Source organism: Bombus affinis, unplaced genomic scaffold, assembly GCF_024516045.1.
Source record: "Bombus affinis isolate iyBomAffi1 unplaced genomic scaffold, iyBomAffi1.2 ctg00000197.1, whole genome shotgun sequence".
In the NCBI taxonomy this organism is placed as follows: Eukaryota; Metazoa; Arthropoda; class Insecta; order Hymenoptera; family Apidae; genus Bombus; species Bombus affinis.
Genome location: NW_026108902.1, coordinates 39,448 through 52,433, shown reverse-complemented (window position 1 = coordinate 52,433; position 12,986 = coordinate 39,448). Strand labels below are relative to the sequence as shown.

At 38.2% G+C, this 12,986-nt stretch overlaps 2 protein-coding genes and 2 long non-coding RNA genes across 4 annotated transcripts in view; 3 read left to right on the top strand and 1 right to left on the bottom strand.

Moving 5' to 3' along the window:
- The window catches only part of LOC126927677 (uncharacterized), a 31,849-nt gene extending 20,194 nt beyond the window's left edge, over positions 1 to 11,655 (bottom strand). The window contains exon 1 of the long non-coding RNA XR_007715769.1: positions 11,539 to 11,655. This is a non-coding gene — a long non-coding RNA (uncharacterized LOC126927677). The remainder of the gene's footprint in view (positions 1 to 11,538) is intronic.
- The window catches only part of LOC126927673 (A disintegrin and metalloproteinase with thrombospondin motifs 3-like), a 123,762-nt gene that overhangs the window by 102,657 nt on the left and 8,119 nt on the right, over positions 1 to 12,986 (top strand). The gene's annotated exons all lie outside the window — the stretch shown is intronic.
- Positions 1 to 12,986, top strand: part of LOC126927671 (uncharacterized) — a 124,353-nt gene that overhangs the window by 107,759 nt on the left and 3,608 nt on the right. The gene's annotated exons all lie outside the window — the stretch shown is intronic.
- Positions 1,923 to 3,462, top strand: LOC126927676 (uncharacterized). The gene is made up of 2 exons (XR_007715768.1): positions 1,923 to 2,465; positions 2,985 to 3,462. It is a non-coding gene; the product is annotated as an uncharacterized LOC126927676 (long non-coding RNA).

Sequence of the window (12,986 nt, the reverse complement as noted above, 5' to 3'; positions counted from 1 at the left end):
AAAGTTCCCAGTTGTGTCCTCCAGCTTTCAGTAGATTTGTTTGGTACCTCCTTTTTGCTGTTTTTCCTAGGTACTTTCTCAAACCTTTGACTTTTTCCTCATCGCTTTTTATTTTGTATTTTTTGCATTCCTCTTCATACTCTGATATCCAGTTTGTAGCTTTCTCAGTTCCTTCAAATCAGAGATTTTTTTTAAAAATATTAAAGGACGCCAACGTATATTCGTCTCACAAGAGTTTGGCGAGCATATCATAAAGACGGTGCATGATTTCTTTGGCCATGTTGGAAGGAATCACATATTGAAAAAAATCCGACCCTTTTATTATTTCAAAAATATGGACCGAATTGTCGACAAGTTCTGCAAACAATGCGAAACTTGCATTAGGAATAAAAGCAGAACGAGAAGACCGATCGGGCTTATGTGGAGACTAGGACCAGCGAGGAAACCGTTTGAAATAATGTCATTCGATACGGTCCGAGGTTTTTCCAACAACAACTCACCAAAGAAGTATATCCATATACTCATAAATCACTTTTCAAGGGCTGTTTTTATGTCCACATCGAAAACACAACGCGCGGAAGATATCATAAAACTTATAAACTCGACAGGAGAAACTGACTCCATAAAAATTATCCTTGCAGACCGATACCCAGCGATGACATCCAAGGAAATTCAAGAGTACGCGAGAGAGAAAAACATTAAATTAATTTTCACCTCGACAGACTGTCCATCCTCCAATGGACTAAACGAGAGGGTAAATCAAACATTAGTAAACAGAATCAGATGCAAGATCAATTCGAAAAAAAAAAGAAACTGGACAAAGATCGCAGAAAAAAGCGTAGAAGAATACAATCACACCAGACACAGTGTAATGGGATTTGCCCCAAATCACTTACTGTATGGGAAAATGATCGAAATCATCCCTAAGGGAATGACAGAGAAGAAGATAAACTTAAAAAGAGACAGAGAAGAAGCATTTAAAAACTCAGCAAGAAATTTCGAAATCAACAAACAAAAATATGACAAAAAAAGACGAGAACACGAGTTTAAAATTGGTGATACGGTCTTCACCCACAACGGAAACAGAATGAATAGAAGTAAGCTGGAAGAAATTAGGAAAGGACCTTTCAAAATTTTGAGAAAGATTTCAAACTCTATATATGAAGTGGATAACGGTAACCGGAGATCTGAAGGGAATTTCTTCAAACTGGCCCGGAAAAACGACCGAACAGAAAGGAAGTCGATCGAAGAGCTTCCGTTCCAACAGCTTCGACGTGTCGACATTGCACGGAGCTAAAAGTAAGCTTAGCGGATCCTCGAAAGCCGCTATTTCGACCTTTATGGCACCGTCGAATTGGTTCACGAAGAGACACCAATCGATGTCGAAGAAGCCGGAAGATTTAGTAACGGCCAGTTTAAGTCTCAAGTTCGATAAATCGAAGGTAGTGAAGGCGGTGAAGGAAACGTTGGGTAAAAAGTCCCCTAATAGCGAGGTCAAACACAAAGTCGTATGGGACAACACTAGTGGAACCAAAGTGGACGCTCAGGTAAGTTGTATTTCTCATTACGATATCGTTTCTTGTTTAAGAGCCATCGTAGGTGAAAGGGGGAATGAAAAAGAAAATCGTAAATCGTAAAATCTCTTCCAGAGAATGCACTTTATCGTAAAAATTAATAAAGTCAACAACAACGTGAAATTAAATAATTGTTGTTTGATATTCTGTATTATCGATATAGGTGAAACGTGGAGAAGATAATTTGCAATCATTGCGGACAATATCGCAGTGACATTATTATCAATCGGTAATATTAAAGATAAAATTCATATGGGATGAAAACAGAGCGTCAAAAGTGGTTATTTTTCGATCTTCTTGCGAAGGGAAAATTCCTGCAAAATGTTTAAGAACGGCTCTCAACAAGGAATGAAAAATGTTATTACAGTTCCATTTTCGTGTTCGTTTTTTTTTCTACATGATCCATGTGAAATAATTCTTCAGATGCTCTGCTGGTAAATGAATCGACGTTTGTAATAGATGAAATATGAAGTACAGCGAGATCGTTGTTGGCTATTGTTCTACACCGATATCGACAAAATAATTCTTCGACAACTCTATTGATAAATCAATTGTAGTTTGAAATCAGACGAATCTGAAGTACCATCAGTTTGTTGCTACGAGAACAATAGCCACCAACGATCTCGCAGTAATTCGGATTCGTTCGATTTTAAACTTCAATTGTTTTATCGACAGAATCTCTGAATAATTATTTTGCTGGTAAATTCTGCTGGTATATCGATTAGAGTTTGGAATCGAGCAAATACGAAGTACAAGATGGCTATTGTTCTCACGTAGCAACAGTCTGATAGTATTTCAGATTCGCTTGATTTCAAACTTAGTTCCCTTGGTTTAATTACTGATTTATCAGCTGGATCAAAATTTAAAGAAAATGAAGATCAAGTGTAGCGCGTAAGTTTGACCTCTGCTTAATTTTTTCATCTCTACACTCATCTTTTTCAACTTCCATGTCACATTTCGTATAAATGCTAATAATTCTTTGTTTTTTTTTTTTTTTGATAAATTCTCTTAAACGTCGCACAAGAATTTTTCGTTCGCGAGGAGGTGCAAAAATGGCCACTTTTTGACTTAGGTCAAAATTTGCAAATTTGGGGTTAGCCCCAACTTAACCACACTTTTAATCCAACATGAATTTTATTTTAATATTACTGACCTCTGATGGTGGATCTGCGATACTGTACTTAATGATTGTAAACTATCTTATCGAGACTTCTCATCTATATTAATAATATAGGAATGTTAAATATTATTTTGAATATTAGGAATATTAAATAACAGTTAAATACTTTTAACTGTTTATAATAATTTACTATTACGTATTTTAACGCGAAATCTCGTTTCATAAAAATTTTCATTCAAATACGTAAATACATAATATTCATAAATTTATAAGAACAATTTTGTCCGTAGGTATTTGGTAGCGCAATTGAGAAGATGTTAACGGCGCAAAAGGGAAACGATACGGGGGCTTCCGGGTCGAGCGGAAAGCCCTCGGTATCTCCGAACAAACCAATGTCAGGCAAAGTGACAAATTGGTTTTCAAATATCAAGAATCAAAATCGGAATCAGACGGAATCCAGCGAACCGTCTCTCTGTTCTTCCCTAAAGGACCTATTCAAGAAGTAATGGGGAAGAACAAATGCTAATAAATGTTAAGTGTCTCTAGTTTAATTAACACTTCTTTATCTTTATCTTTATTAACACTTATTTATTTAAGAATTTATTTAGAGATTAACACGACCTAATAGATGACTGACAATCTGGTGTAATTCAAATTAACGAGCTATACTTTCCTTGTACTTTCTTATTGCTATACCTCTACAATATTCTTTTATCGTATCTGTCGATTTTAATCTCACACAAATATATAATAAATGTGTATACAGTAGTTGACGAAAATATTAGATAGAAGATTTTTGCGAATATATATTATGTGTGTTAGTGTTTTTCTTCACTTCACTTCAATGTAACGAGACGTGTCTATCATGATTACACCGGTAAAAATTGAGACTAATTTGGAAATATATATATGGAAGCTAGAAGATGCTTATTGCAGACGTACACATAGCAAAAAACTAATGTACAATGTAAAGAGTATTTTTAAACATGTGATTGATTAGGGGTAAAAATGCTCCTACTAAAAATATTGTGACTTATTTATACAATACATAATTAACTGTCCAAATACCGATGGTAATCAATAAGCATCTTATAATTCCTATTTACATTTGTTTCAAAAGTTTCTTTCGTTTCATAAGGAAATAATAGATGCACGACACTTTTTGTTTTATATTATTCTATCGATTTATGTATGATCTATTTTGTAGTAATAGAACAAAACGAAAGAAACTTTTGAGACAGCCTAATGCATCTTGAAATTCATGAAAAGCTTCAACAAAATATTCATGGAAAGTTTCTGTAAGCGTCCGAGTACTTTCGTGAGCCGTTATATGTATAATAATTCGTTACAATGTTAGTGATAGCTTGGAAAGTGAACTATTTTTATTATACATCTTTTTACTTTCCATATTACGCTCATAGATACTTTAAAACGCCGCGATACTAACTCTTATCTATCATGTTTACGAATGCCTATAATTTGTGAAACCGCTTCTGATTTTACGGAAATTTTGCAGTTGCTTGATGAATGAAACAGATTTGTTAAGAGAATCACATGTTATAGATACCTGAACTGTGATTTATTTAATATATCTTTTCTGATTTGTTATCCTGCAACATTTCCATGTTTTACGAAGCTTTAAATTAAATTTCACAAGTTTATTTTCCTTAAGCTAAAGACGATGCTGGTGAAATATTTATTTCTGAAGTAAAAAGTAAAAATATAGCTTACATATTGCTTGTATTTAATCATGTATTACGATTAATCCTGTTGCGATACTCGTATATTTCAGTTAGGCTCTGGTTTTAGTAAACAAGAAAGATTTATAATATCTTAAGAAGATGTTTAGCATGAAATCATGCTAATAAGAAGTTTTTCATGTTTTTCTTCAGGCTTAAAATATTTTTCAATGTTGTGAAAAAATTGGGTTGAAAATGAATAAAAGGGTGCAACAGGGTATTTAAACAAACTAATATCTCTTATATGAATAAGTCGAGTGATATGCTGTAAATTATTTTCACAAAAAGACACCCATTTTTATTATTGTTTTCTAAACAAAATTCAATATGATTTGTTATACCTGTAATAGGAAGTTTCTTTAACTAACATTTAGTTATCGATCCTATTTTTATTGAAGTTTAACAATACTGTTCAATGTTAATAATTATTAATTTACAAGTGAAGGGTAATTCCAACGAAGAAAGATATCATTTGCAAACAAATAGTTTCAGATAAAATCAGCATTGGTACTGTAAATTTAAGATATTATAAATCTAATATGTATTGTATCGCAAAGCGGGATTCATGATGAAAAATTAAATATAAAAGTCCATGAAATTTTGCAAATTTAAGCATCTCAGTTGATACAGCTTTAATAAATGTGAACAAAAGTTTAGTCTATCTCTATATTTAAATAACGCATGATATTTAATTCTACAGTATAATTAAACAAAGATTCGAAGCTGAAAATTTCGAAATATAATTGAACAATATATCGTACAATAAATGTTATATGATGTTCTGTAAAGGAGAATTGCATTTTTATGAAGAGGATCAAAGATAAAGGAGATTTTTGTTGAACGATACGACCGTTTCGAAATTCCATTTTGATCTTGTGTATGTATAGTGTATCTCGTACAAAAGATATTACAACAAGCGTCCAGTCATAATGTGAAACATTAATCAAAATTTCTAATCTCGAGTGTTTCAAGCCCCAGAACTCATCTTAATAAATATAAGAAGGACAGATTAAATTCAATCTGATTTTTCTAATTTTCTCGTTAATAATTAAATATGAGCATCAATCAATCAATAGTTCATAATGCACGGTATAATGCGTATATAACATTCATCTGATTTCAATTAACTTACGTTTAAGCAAAATAATTATTCGAACTGGTTTATCATTCACATTATTACACATTTTAATTGTATATATATCTAGTACAACATAGAAAGGATGTTTTAGGATTATGAGTATTCCTTTAATTTTTAAGAAGAACAATAAGTATGCATAGTATTTCTTTTATCTCATATTCTAATTTCACCACATTGAATTTTCTAAAGAAAGATGATCTATTTATTTTAGATAACGCAAATCCTTTATTTTAGATATGCAAAGTCAAATATATTTTTGTCAATAAAGACACAAAAAATCTTAGATGTCTAAATGTCAGCTTTAAGAACAGTAGACTTGCCTGCCTTCAAACTTAAATGTCCTTTCCAGTAGTAAAACTTAAAATGACATTAACAACGGCAGTAATATTTACGCCTACAGATGGAGGATATTAGACTTCGATTAAAATACAAGTAGCTCAATAAATATGTGTCTAAGTACGATGGTTAAAGAATAACGATTCGTCATTCTTTATTCCAGCGCTTAATGCTATCCTTCTTTCAACAAATACAATCCTAGAACAATGCCGCTGAAGAGAAATGTTATGCGTGAATTTATTTGCCTTTGCGGGACGAAGGTTTATTAAATTATTAAATGAAAATATTAAATGAAAATGAATATGTATAATTGTGTGTATAAAAATTGATATATGTATGTATGTATAAAATATATATATGTATGTATATATATATGTCGGGTTGGCGTTAAGATTAGAGTTAGGGATAAGGGCGTGAAACGAATCCCTATTGGCGCTAGACGTGATCGTTATGCAATAAAGGAGATATTTACTAGTGCAAATATGACTATGATGGAATTGGACAAGTAATCGCGATAATTAGATACTCGAGAAGCAAATGACGATGATCCTAGGCTCAATAACGAATCCGCGGTCAACGGGATGACGAACTTTACCCTTCGTTAGCGTCTAAGTTACACTGTATGTTAGAGCAAGGGGCAATTATTACGTATACGAAAGACAGGTCGATTGCCGATGAGATCGCACTAGAGTGAGTGGCTCTCCGTCGCGGTGACGCTGTCGAAGAAATCTATGATGGGTGTGCCTAAGGGAACGAGATCTCGGAGTCGTCATCGACTCCAGTCGGAGGTTCGGTGCGCATATCGAGATGGTGTGTAATAGAGCCGACAAGTTAATAGGAGCCCTTAGGGGAATTCTACCCAACATCAACGGGCCGCCCAGCTTGGCTCGTAGGCTCTACTACAACGTGTGGGAGTCCATCGTAACTTACGGAGCACCGGTGTGGGCTAGAGCAGCGAATACCGATAAGAACAGGAAAAAGCTGAAACGAGCACAACGAACGGCCCTGTGCATAACAACGACGGCATACCGTACCGTCTCCCACGCGGCACTTTGCGTGTTGACCGGGAATCTCCCGATTTGCATAAGGATAAAGATGCTCGGAGAGACCTACGAGAGGAACAAGATCCATGGGTCCAGGATTGGCACGGATGACGGCAGCAAGCTGAAGGAGGAACTGGAGGCGATTCGCAAGAAGGCCCAAGAGGACTGTCAGAAGGAGTGGAACAACTACAAAAAGGAAAATATCACAAAGAAATTAATACCGAGTGCGCTGCTATTTACCAAAAAGAAGATGGACATCGATCACCACACCATGCAGCTGCTAACCGGGCATGGGAGCTTCGATGTCTATAGGAAAAGGATTGGCAGGGACAGCGACAGCAACTGTCTCGACTGTGGAGATTCGAACGACGATGCAGAGCACGCCCTCTTCGCGTGCCCGAAGTGGACGGACAGAAGGATCGAGCTGGAGAACGCTCTGGGCGGGAAGATAGACGTGGGCAATCTGATCGCCACGGTGACCGCCAAGGACGAGAGCTGGAATAAATTCAGGCAATTCTGCAAGACCGTCATGTGTCACAGGAGGGTGACAGCGAAGGCCTGGGAAGAGGCAAGGAGGAGAACGAGCGAAACAACAACTACGTGAAGCAATGAGGGCAAGAACACGAAACAACGAAAAACCGCAGAAGGAGACCAGTCCAGTATTCTGAACTGGCTGAGAGGACGACATGAGCAGTAACTGCCCGAAGAAGTAGATACAACGGGGCACGAAAGGACAACCCTGATGACTGCCGACAGGTTTTACCGGGGTTGTCTGCCCTCTAAGCGGAGGAAGAAGGAGGAGGGGTTTTTAGTGGGTATGGCAACGACAACCGACCGACTCCCACATAACCCAGTGATGCGGGTCACTGGGCATGCGTAATTGCATTTTCCGCTCCCCACGCAAAGAAAAAAGACACGAGATCATCGGATTCGCGGAGAAAAGTCTCCGTTCGAAGGGTGTGGGAAATTGACGTTGCTGTTAATTGGTCAATTTCCATGTTGGTGGTTAGAGAAAGATATTAGCTGTCCTTGGGAAAAGTTGCTAGCGGGAAGCGTCGTTCGTGGAAGGATAGATTTCTCTTATCTTCCCGTAGTTGGGGCACAGGCCATTTGTCTATTTGAGAGACTTTGTGTAATTGAAATTTAATATTCGTAGCGGGTCCTCGCCCAGCTAAACATATACTGCGAAGATGCGTTGGCATCTGGCAATCGTCTTACCCGAAGGACAAAGTCTGCGTGTGGCGAGCCACGGGACAGAAATCGTTGAAATGTTTACCGTCGTGCCCCGTCCCAAGTATTTTTTTTTTTATGGAAAGCTATAGAGTTACTTCATGCCTTTGTTAGATAAAACGTTCATCCCTTGACCGCGACTACGTTCGGCGACCGGTTGTCGCCTCGAGCCCGAGCTCACTATCATAAATCTCAAATAAATACAGTCGGATCGAATGACAACAGTTTCTTAATACGGCTATGGTGAAATCTAAATTTCAATACTAGGGGTCTTCCCAAAGTTCCAAAGGGAACGTTCCGGTATTCTTTCATCTCCGACATATATATATATTATTATAATGACTTATTTTAATAATGACTTAATTTGTATAGTAAAAACAGCTAAAATCTCATGTAAGATTGTTGGGATGTTACGTGATATTTCTGTTGCATCATTGATTATCGTTATACTTTGAAAAATAATTAAGGAAGCGAACAATGCGTGGACGATTATGGCAGTTTTATTAATAAACGAACGTTTAGTAGAGAATATGGATTTATTGGATAAGTAAATGTTTCATTATATGTAACTGCTACATGCAGAATAATATGTTGTTACATGTATGAACTAAAGTTGATGTAATACTCATATTGTATTTATGGTTTCAAAGAATTAATAAAATCTGCTGAGATTCAAACGTATGCTCTCCCTTTTATTCTATGAGAATTAAACATTTAGAAGATTTTATGAAAATGCACTAAACAATCAGAAGCATCTGTTTCTCCTTTTCTTTTTCTTTTTTTTTTTTTTTTTTTTTTTTAATATGTTGATTGCCACCCGATTTTTATACTTATTTTGACTTGGATAGATAGAATAAGCGTACCATACCAAGACATTTCATTCTTGCAAAATATTCTAGTCTATTTGCGTACGTGCTCATAATCTTGGCTGATAACCGCCATTCGCTATATACATCGTTGGTATCGACGTCAAAGGATTAACACAGACAAATACACAATCCATACAATCCGATTTGATTGATTTTAGATCTTGCATCAAACAGATCTCTATATAAAAAGATAATTTCTGATTCTAAACATTTGTATTACGTTCATCTAATTATTAGGATATTAGATATATTATAAAGGAAGATATTATGTATTAAATAATCTGCCTCTTCTTCCGCTTTGAAATCCTCTACAAACGCCATTTATAGTCGTTCAACTTTTCAGCTCACAGAAAAAAACATTACGCGTATTCCTAGCAATCGCCCAAAGACTCGAACGTGTGCTTCGATAAAGCTCGCTTAACTTTCATCGACACGTCGATAACTTTGCGTTCCAAGATGTTATTACGCCCTAGAATCCCTAACATAATTTTAGAACCAGAATTTCTGTGCAAAACAATTCCATCGCTTTGTCACGCTTAACGGCTCAATCATCGAAACATGTATCATTTTTTTTTTATTTTTATTTATTAGAATATTTACAATCAATTCTCGTTGAGAATTTTCAGTAACCTAGTTTGGCGTGATACAATGACATGGATTATAATAGTTTTATATTGTTGGTTCTGGTAGAAACTAAGGATTTAATCTAGAGGGTATTTTCTTTTTAGTCTGCGGATCTGGTCCGTCGTGTCCAGTAGTTGGGTGACTAGTGGGTTGTGGTGGTTGTTGACTCTTGTGTTATATCTGCTTCTGGACTTGTGTATTTCATCTTTGACTGTAGGTATCTTGAGGTCACGGTGGATTGTTTCGTTGGTAACATACCAGGGTGCATTTAATAGAGATCTTAGCGTTTTCGATTGGAAGCGTTGGAGTATTTCAATGTTGGAGTTACTTGCTGTTCCCCATAGTTGGATTCCGTAGGTCCAGACAGGTTTTATTACGGCCTCGTAGAGGGTTATTTTGTTTTGTATGTTTAGTTTGGAGCGTCGGCCCGTGAGCCAATAGAATTTTCTTAGTTTTTCCTTTAGTTGCTTTGTTTTTTCGGAGATATGTTTTTTCCAAGTTAGTCTCCTGTCCAGGGTCATGCCCAGGTATCTTACGGAGTCCTTGCTTGGGATTATTGCGTTGTTAATGGTGACCTGGGGGCAGGTTTGTCTTCTTCTTTGTTTGTCATCCCTCAATATCCCCACTACCCTGTAGGCGTACGTGACCGTTGTCACACTTCTAGGACATTCGGTGGAAGGACCGTTAGGATACAGATGACTCATTAGGCACTTCGGCGATATACATTGTCGCCAAGGCCGCCACATCTCTATCTCCATCATCGGTCCATCGGATTTGAAGTATGCCGGTCGTGACAAGAGCAAGGTCGTTCAAGATGAAATCCTCGGCCCTTGTTAAATCGTCTCGGTCGGGGTCGAACAATGCGTTCGCCAGCATCCTCGTTTCTCGGTGATTGCACATAAAGCTGCCATTACTAGAACTTCAGTGGGCGGTAAGCGCTGGTGCTTTTTTCAGTCTCGCGTTCGCGCTTACTCTTACGCACAGTTCGCCGCTGCACTCGCGTGCGTTTGCAGCTGCGTTCATCCGTCTATGTGGCTGCCAGTCGTAGCACGAAGCTCGTTCATCGCGTTTACTCCACTTTATCGTCGAAACCTTCTGTCCGGGGGTATCGCGATCGACCCGAGATCCGATCGATCGTCTTATCCTTCCGTCCTTTTCGCGAAAGTCGTTCGAATTTGTGTGACGCGCGCGTGGAAAATACTGGCGCGAATCTTCGAGTTAGTGAGAATCTTTGGCTCGAATTTAATGATTCGTTCGCGTGGGAATCGCACGGCGAGGCGTGCGATTGTCGCGATCGCTCTTATCGCTCGCTCCACTTACGTTCCGCTTCGTTCTACCGACTACTAGTTTGCTGCATTCCCGGTTACTTTACTAGTGGTGAATCGTTAATCGACGCGAGTTACCGCCGACGAGTTTGTTACGATACGCAAGTACAGTGGAAAAAGGAGTTTAGCGAAACAGTTTCGTAAAGCTAAACGATTGGACGAATCGAAAGGAATTGGAAGTCGTTCTAAGAATTCTGTTCGAAGACAGCTTTGAGAAGGCGAACGGCGATTGAAAAAAGAAGAAATTGAAAGACGTCGAAGGAAATCGACGAACGTTCGAATTCAACGAGGCAGTTTCGTACGCCTAGAGACGATGATCGAAGGAAATTGAGAAAGATTCGTCTGTATTTTAAGATTCTGTATCAATTTGGTATAAATAGGTCGAGCAAATATTCACGGTTAATCTTTTCGATAAAGCACTACCTACAAAACCACTGCATTCTATGATTTCATTTCATCTCTGGTGTACCGTAAAATCGTTCCTTTCTCCATTATACGATCGATTAAACAACACCCTGTGTATTAAAACCAACGATTCACCTTCGTATTACTTCCGCGCGAGCTACGTGATAAAGCGCGAGACATTGAAAATGTTAGAACGCGAGAGTATCGTCGCATCCGCGTCTATATGACACGGCGTTTCGAAAGCGTTACGAACCGGCGAAATGAAATGAGAATATCGGGTCTGCGAATTAGCTGCTTTCATCGCGATAACTACGTCTGCGAGTGAACGAGCATGCCTGGCGAGTTTTGGGTAGCCAGAAAATCCTATTGAAATTTCGATCAAAGCGCGCGAGACATGACGCGATCGAAACTTCCCAGTTTTCTCCTCGCCACGTGGCTGCTCGGCACGATCGCTACTAAGTCGCGAATGAGCGACTTTCTGCAAAGCTTGCAGGAGTACGAGATCGTTTACCCTCGAGTGATCCCGAATGAGAGCGCGCGGAACAGAAGATCGACCCACGAAGACCGAGAAACTTGGCGCGAGTATCTCCACTAAGAGCCGGTGTTCCTCGAGATCAGCAACTGGACCTTAAGGACCATGGCCAACGATCGATTGATACTGTCGTCGAATTTCACCGTGAATTGGGTGCGTCAGGGTAAAACCAAGTCCGAGCGACGTAACGCCAAGGCGAACTGCGATCTTCGACAAGGTAGCTTGGAAGGAGACGCGAGTTCCTTCGTCGTCGTGACGATATGCGAAGAAGAAGTGTACGCCTTGATGTTGATCGGGCAGAGATCGTTCTTCGTTCAGCCGCTGACGAATGGCCAGCATGTGATGTTTCAGCCGAAAAACGAAAAGTGGTGGTCGATCAGGAATAATTCGAGCTTCGTGTCTGTGAATCCGGAAAATCCTGCAGGTGAGAAGGATCGTTATCGCGATGGCTTTTCATCTTTCGTTAGACGGTTGGATGTAGGTGATTGGTTGATCGATTTACCGACTTCCTTGCCAATTATGTTATAAGCTTCTTACTTTGCGATCCGCCGTTAATTGCTTCTTCTATTCTAAAATTGACTCTGATCGTGATACTGTAAGAACTGATAGCGTCGATATGATAACACCATACATAGAGTATGAGAGTAATCGTAGTACAAACGAATATATATATATTCGGTTTAATAAATTTAATTTAATAAATTTAAACCGTCAAACAGGAAGGGCTTAATCTGCAGGCAAAAAGAATAAAAAGAAATAATCATTTACAAAGCGAACGACCATTAGCTAATTCCAATTTGAAAATATAGCTAAAGTCAAAGTCATTTTGAACAAATGTTTCCTGTACGCGTTACCGTTTGGCATGGACGAACGTCTCGGACGTTGATGTCCGTACATTTATATATATATATGTCGGAGATGAAAGAGCACCGGAGCCTTCTCCTCGGAATTTTGGGAAGACACCTAGTACTGTAATTTAGATTTCACCATAGCCGTATTAAGAAAACCGTTGTCATTCGATCCGACTGTACTTATTCGAGATTTATGATAG